Consider the following 7,582-nt stretch of genomic DNA (forward strand, 5'->3'; position numbering starts at 1 on the left):
GCGGTTAACGAGCCATTACAGACTATTGCATGGCCAGCACTCCACAATATGTCCATTGCCATGCCCTTATCACAATTGCATTTGTTCATTCAAAAGATACAATTAATTAAAAGTGCACATGTCTCATGTGCACGATGCGGCGCCTAGGTCAGACCGTTAAGAACTTGTCAATAGAAGGGCTTTCAAATGCCCACTTCGTGCATTTAGGCAGCCATTTGTTGAAAGGGACATGTTTCTTCATCTTGGTAGACATTTAAAACCAAAAGCAAATTGTCCCCTGCCCATTCAAAGACTGCTCATTTACATCAAATGTGTACTCTACTTTTATATATTGATACAAAAAGCTGATGGATAGTTATAGGGTAGAATATGTTCAAACACTTTTACACAGACATTCTCAAAATTAATGTTTTATTTGTTTGATGTTCTTTTCACAGCTTTACAAGGAGTTTCACCGTATTACCAATCAGAACCTCCCATTCAGTTTTTTTGCATCGCTGGATAGATACACGCCACACCTCCTGACGCTGTACAAGCAGAAACAATCTGGAACCTTTGGGCAGAAAATGGTTGCTCTTCTGTTAGACTACAGTAGACAGGTAAGCAACATGAATGTGTTGTTACACAATACTGTGTTGTATATAGTCGCAGACCTCACAAACTTTGTCCATGTCCCAAAACTCAACAGGATAAGAACGACGTCCAGGCAACAAGGAGGGCGGTCCTTTTTGGTTTGGCACTGTATCTGAAAGAGGATGCATCTGATATCTTCAGGAGCTGTATGTACCATATTCATTCATTCATTCATTCATTCATTTACTCACAACAGTTTCAGAACTCTCGCTTTAATGTCATCGTCGTAACTTGTCCTTCTAGGCCGCGAGCTAGGGGGCCTTACCGTGCACCCCCCGCATAATCCAACGTAACTATCTTTTTTTGAAAAGTCCGACCATGCTGAACATGAATTAGAATGTTCATATTGAAAAATTTTTGGTTGCACTACCTGTTTTAGGTGGTCAATGCGTTGCAATACATTGGAATATATTGGAAATGCATTACAGGAACATGACTCTCCATGAAGATGTGACATCTGTCTTTGCATATTTAATCTATCTACAGGACACGTGCTTTTAGTAATTCTATGGTTTGAGTTGTTACTTGGCTTTCCCTAAATATAAAGACCAAAATGTAAAGTCTTTCTACTTGATTTGCCTTGTGAAAACCATACATTTTCTGAAAGCTTGGGTCCTCTAGATGTGATTAAACATGCAAAGACAGATGTCACACCTTTCCCTAGGTCATGGGAGAGTCATGCATTGATTTTCAATGTAAATCTATTCATGGGCCTGAAACAGGTAGTGCAACCCAACATTTTCAATGTAAACATTCTAATTCATGTTCAGCATGTCGGGCCTTTAAAAAAAAAATGGTTTCGTTGGATTATGCGGGGGTGCACGGTAAGGCCCTCTAGCTTGCGGCCTATTTCCTTCTCGAACAATCATGCTGCAACCCCCCACCCCACCCCCTTTTTGACTCCTTGAAACAGCATACACACAATCTTACACACACACAAACACACACCTCCCTACACTCTCATGATGTCTCTTTTTTGTATACACTCACATGGCAATAATTCTTTGCATTGTCTTGCATTTCTCTCATGTATTTTTAGTAAGCAGACTTTGACGAAGACCAAAGAGGAGCAGTCGCACTTCTGGCCGTTACAGATGAGAATGCCTCAGCAGTTCCCTTTAGCCCGCAACATGTGGCTGTCATTCTGGAGGATCAGGTTGTTCTATTTCACCGATATTGGGCAGATGCACTTGTTATTTTATTTGGCCTGATTTATGCTCTTCACCTGGAATGCCCAGAAAATTTGAAAGGATTCTTTGAATTCATTCAGATCGTTCTGATGAATTTAGATGATGGAAGGAGACAGATTAAGCCCAAATTGTTGTCACTTAAGAATGAGTTAGAACTCAATGTTTAGACAGGGCATCAGAAGACTTAAAATCTTGTGAAGTTGCGTTGATGTATACACTGTTGTGCACACACTCGTCTGTCTTTCACACACTTTTCTGTAGCACACACACTGACAAGCGTACACACACACACACACTCTTTCACTCAGTCTTGCACACACACTGACAAGCACACTCAAATCTCATGCACAATCAAACATACTCTCTCACTCACACGTGTGCATGCACATGCACACACACATGCACACACGCATACTCACGCACGCGCACACACACACACTCACTTTGTCTATCAAACACACAGCTATACACTCAGCAGTCTCTCTGCGTCTGTCACACACCCCCTTTTAAATATTTCTTTCTTTTTTCTCAGGCTTTTTGTGTAGGTTATACACTCTTCCTCTTTCTTCCTCTCCATCTCTGTCCCTTTTTCACACGCACACATAAACAAACCCTCTTTCACACATGCAATTTCACACACACACTTTTGAGGTATATGGAATAAATGTTGAAATAATTTTAAAATGTTTATAGAGGAAAAAACTGATGGTTAGTAACCTATGTTTTTGTGAATCTGTTTTATTTTATTTTTATTTTATTTTATTTTTTTCAGCTAGTGAAGCTTTTGGAAGTGTATGGCACAAATGTTCAAATAATTTCAATAAAACAATGTCATTGATCAGTGTCTCCTGTCAAATAACTTTCATAAGTTGGAATACCTCAAATAGTTTAAGGCAATCTGTTTCCTCAAATAGATTGAGTAGTAAAGTGGAAGTTCTGAGTAGTAATCACTTAAATGGTAGAAGTGAACATAAATCAACATAGAAGTTAACATAAAGCAAAATACACAAGTAGTGATAACTCTGCTATTCAACTTAAATGGTTTAAGGCAACTGGTTTTCTCAAATTATTTGAGTTTAACTTAACTTGACCTACTTAAGTTACCAAACTCAAATGATTCAAGGCAATCTGTTTCCTTAAATTATTTGAGTTTAATCAACTTCTCAGGTTTTACAGTGCACATACACACACAGTAGACATATGTTCGCATGCACATGCACACACAGGCACACCCACAAGCACATGCACGCACACACACACACACACACACACACACATAAACACACACACGCACACATGCACACAATTCAAGAATTTCTCAGAATTATGAACAGGCAAGATGGGGGTGGGGTTGTATAAAATGTATTTTACATGTGAAATCTATGAACTAATCATGTTTTGGTACTTGTGGTCTAGCAGATACCAGTGAGAATTGAGTGTGTATAATGCAATTCAGTGAGACAGTTAGAATCATATATGCCTTTCACCTTTTGTTTTTAGCCAGTAGAAGACCAGCAGATACCCTGACTTTGCTGAATTACTGAAGCTAAGCAGGCTTAGTTAGTACTTGGATAAGAAACCTCCTTGGAAGAGTAGGTTCCTGCTGGAAGTGGTGTTGGTGGCTGGCCAGTAGGTGGCACTCTTCCCTGTGGACAAAAGCCACCAAACAAATATCAATCCCAATGTCCTATTGCAGTGACAGGGACACTGTACTGCAGGAGATGTTTTCCTTTGCATGAATGGTAAATTGAGGTCCTGACTCACCACGGTTGTTAAAGATCCCATGGCACTTATCGCAAAGAGTAGGTGGTTCCCTGATTTGACACACACACACACACACAAAGACACGTAAATACACACACACTACACATGCACACACACATACATGCACACACACGACACGCACAAACACGCACACACACATGCACACAAACACATAAACACACACACACATGCACCAATACAAACACACCTACATACACAAACACAAGCACACACACACACACACACACAAAAACACACACAAAACACATATACACAAAAACAACCACACACTCTGCACACACTCAATTACAAACACACAAAAAAGGAACAAAGTAGGAAATTAACACAATTTGACTAGCGTGACTTATTTTTGTGGCAAAAATCTGCTGGACTGGGCGGCGGTCATATTTTGTACCGCTCTGCGGTACATCTAGTTAAACAATAGTGCAGTGCCCGTTCAAACATGCCATTCCTGTAGAAAACCCGTAGGCCCACAGGTACGTCTACTTTAAATATAGGATGATAGGGAAAAACATAATTCGAGCTAAGCATTCAATAATGAATACTGAATAATAATATATTCGCCTATATTTGATGTGCAGTAAGAAGAATTTAGGCATGTGACATTTTTACAGATCAAAATGATATAAGCCTAACAGCTGTTTTGGGTTAAGGCTATGTTTATTGTTAAGCTTATTGAATAACTTTATGATAGAGAAGACAAACCATTTTGTAGAATGATGCATCATCGTATAAAATTTGCAACGATGTGACTCAAAAAAAGTCTTTGATGGCATAAGTGACATGTCGCTCTGTCTGCCACTCGTTGTCTAGCTGTGTGGCATTCTAAAATGTCCTTAAATTCGATCATTTCGATTTAGGACCTTGCAGTCGTAATTATCGTTTGTTTATTCAAAGTCTCAAGTCCAACATAGCCTGGGCTATTCGAAGTGTCAATTTATTGCACATCATGTTTACGTCATTTTGAATAGCCACTGCATAGCCTATACACATGTTTGTTGGCATGGTGTTGCAAAATCCGTGGAAACCATTTTATGCAAGCATACTGCATACAGGGAGTCTTTATTTTTTACAATAATTATGATTAGATTAGTTGAATCTAATCTAATCTAATCTAATCTTTATTATTGAGGTCAGACATGATAATCATCCAAATATCTTGCATCTTGACCCGCGCTGTGCCCTGATTCAGTGCTGCCAAAACTTTACTTACCCTCTCTGTCTCTGTCTCTGGCCCTGCACTTTGTGAGAGGGGGAGTGGCTAGAGCGAAGAAAGTCAACGTCTGCTTCTTTTAGCGATATATTTAATGATATCCTTTGCATTACTTATCCAAACAACGTCAAACTTGGCACTGCACTTATTGGTGCCCATAACAAAACACCTGACACGTTTGAAATCAATCTGAGGAACAGTTTGAGAGATATGCGAATAATAGACACAGACAGACAGACGTTCCTGTAATTTATGGATAGCTCTATGGACAGTGTTTTTTTTGTTTTTGCCACATGTCCAAATGTAGTGAATTAGTGCTATGCTATTCCTGTAAGCAGAGTAGATTTCCCTACCCAGAGTAGCCTGCGGTATGAGTGTAATCTCACACAATCACACACACACACACACACACACAAACACACAGACGCAGGTGCAGGGCAGGGCTCAGTATTGTATTGGTTTGTTTTCTCCCCATATCTCCCACTCCAGGTAATACTTATCTGCAAACCAGGTGACTAAAGTAACATGGCCACTGTAACGGAAAGGCCTCCTATTTGTGGTCGAAGGGCGTTGAACTATTTCAACTATTTGCTGCCTGGCTGCTCTATCTGTTATACTATACTTAAAAATGTTTGAAAAAATATCACAGATAGTTGCACAAAAGAGTACAGAATTTCTAATAGTTATGACAGTCTATTGTATAATCAATACCAGTCAATATACAACCCCCCAATAACAATAAATATGAACTGTTATAGAACAGACAATGTCTGCAGCAAGTTGGGCTAGGAAGCACCGTTTTTTTTATTTTCGTACCGACAGTACTTGGTGACCTCGAGAAATCTATGTGAATAATTGCGGAAGTTTTCCTTTAAGTGATCAAACGTCCCTCCACAACACTCGTCGTCTGAAAATGGGCAGATGGGAGAGTTTGTCATCAGGTGCTTGAATCTGCATCACAGCTTGTTGCCCTTCTCTGTGCTGCCCTCTCTCTCTTACCCCATCTGTCTGTTTAGTTTCTTCACAGAGACCCTGGAGCCAAGGCCAGTGCCCCAGTCTGAATTCACCATGTCAGGAAGAGAGAGAGAAGAGAGAGAGAGAGAGAGAGAGCAAGTTATGAAATGAAGCAATAAAATGACCCATATATTGTATAGTATATCCTCTGTGAATGTTTTCTTTTCCCTTACTGCAATTTCCCCCCTTTACAGCCCTTCAAAATATTTCATTACAAGACAGTCAACCCAATTCTGCACAGGCATACACAATGCCCTGTGTATGCAGCCATGTGATCTGTGGGCCGCTGATGGATTTTAACACGACATGGACACACGTCTGCTAACCAGAAAGTCTCATATTTAGACAACCCTTAGAAAAATGCTTGAACAAATATCACAGATAGTTGCACAAAAGACACTTCCAACACTAGTCCAACACTTACCTTCCATAAGATATAGAGTTAAGGTATAGCATTGTAAACCCCCCTCCCCCCATAATCAAAACCAGTCAATACAACCCCCCAATAATCATAAATATGAACTGTTAGGCTATAGAACATGAAGAAGTTGTCCCAACCCCATGAATGTCTCATGATAGAACTGTAACTGAGTAAACTGAGTAACTGAGTAAAAATTGAGCTCACAATCTGCACCTCTTAGATTATTTTTAACACCACTGTTTGTTTGAGAAGAGGCCCCCTTGGTTCACTGAGGTCCGATGTAATTGTTTATTGCCCGCTTGTGTGACGCTGACTGGCGCATAGCCTGTGTCACGCTTCCTGGCAACCGCTACCAGGGCCCAGAGCCATAGAGATAGTCTCTCTATGGCTCTGCCAGGGCCGCGCTGACATTTGTGCGATTGCCATGGCGATACGGAATACGTGATAGTGAAATCGGGCTGCGAGAGGACTAATGAAGGAGATGACACATGACATAAAGGCAGGTCTTCCCTTTCCTCTAAAACGGACAAAGCCGGCATTGTGGCTTTGCAGTCGCGCAGCGTGACGCAATCCCAAGGGAAACCATGTCATATTTCCTTGTTTTGATAGGGTGTTGCAACACCAACTCGTGTTAAAAGAAAAGGAAATGATCCTATGGTCATGTGGTTTTAATAAAACATTCATTTATAAGTCCTTGATTTCATTTTGTAATTAACTTGTGTAGTTTGTCAAGGCCAAAGGTGGTTATTTTTAGTAGCTGTTGAAACGGCAAGCACAGCAGAATCAATGCATGTTCACAAGCCTTTCAAACATGTAGCTTTTTGTGTTACCAGCTGAATGCTTGTTCTTGTCAGACACTGAGATGATAGAACTTAGCTCAGTCAGCTTTTACAAGCCTCTCACAGTGACAATGCTCAGTGCTTCTGCCATTGTGTTCCCCTCACACTGCCATTTCACATCAACAGTGACACACAACACTTTGTTAGGTGGGTGTGGTGAGACTGTGTAGGGAACTGCTAAATTATTGAGAGCATGGAGTTCTTCAATAGTCTAGGGCTCAGGGACATCTGCCACCCTGCAAGAAAGCTGCAACAGAAACAATGACTTGCATAGCTCCTCTCCTTCTATAAGAATTACACCTGCAAGTATGCATCATGTAGCCTGTCAGGATATGTGAACAGCAACTCACTAAAATAGCTTAGAAAAGAAACATATTGCAGAATTCAGTCTATAAAATAGTATATCAAGAGTATTGAGTGCACTGGAAGTTTGATTTAATGTTTATTGCTGATGGACTATCAAGGTGATCTCAAACAGATAAGGTGC

General features: G+C 40.3%; 1 long non-coding RNA gene across 1 annotated transcript; it reads left to right on the plus strand.

Moving 5' to 3' along the window:
* The first annotated feature begins 471 nt into the window (after positions 1-471).
* On the plus strand, positions 472-2,616 carry LOC143109800 (uncharacterized). The gene is made up of 3 exons (XR_012983973.1): positions 472-599; positions 689-779; positions 1,673-2,616. It is a non-coding gene; the product is annotated as an uncharacterized LOC143109800 (long non-coding RNA).
* The last annotated feature ends 4,966 nt before the right edge of the window (positions 2,617-7,582 follow it).

Source organism: Alosa pseudoharengus, unplaced genomic scaffold (assembly GCF_046254945.1).
Source record: "Alosa pseudoharengus isolate Yale_2024_CS ecotype anadromous, Long Island Sound unplaced genomic scaffold, YU_APseudo_1.1 YU_APseudo_1.1_scf_7, whole genome shotgun sequence".
NCBI classification, from domain to species: domain Eukaryota; kingdom Metazoa; phylum Chordata; class Actinopteri; order Clupeiformes; family Clupeidae; genus Alosa; species Alosa pseudoharengus.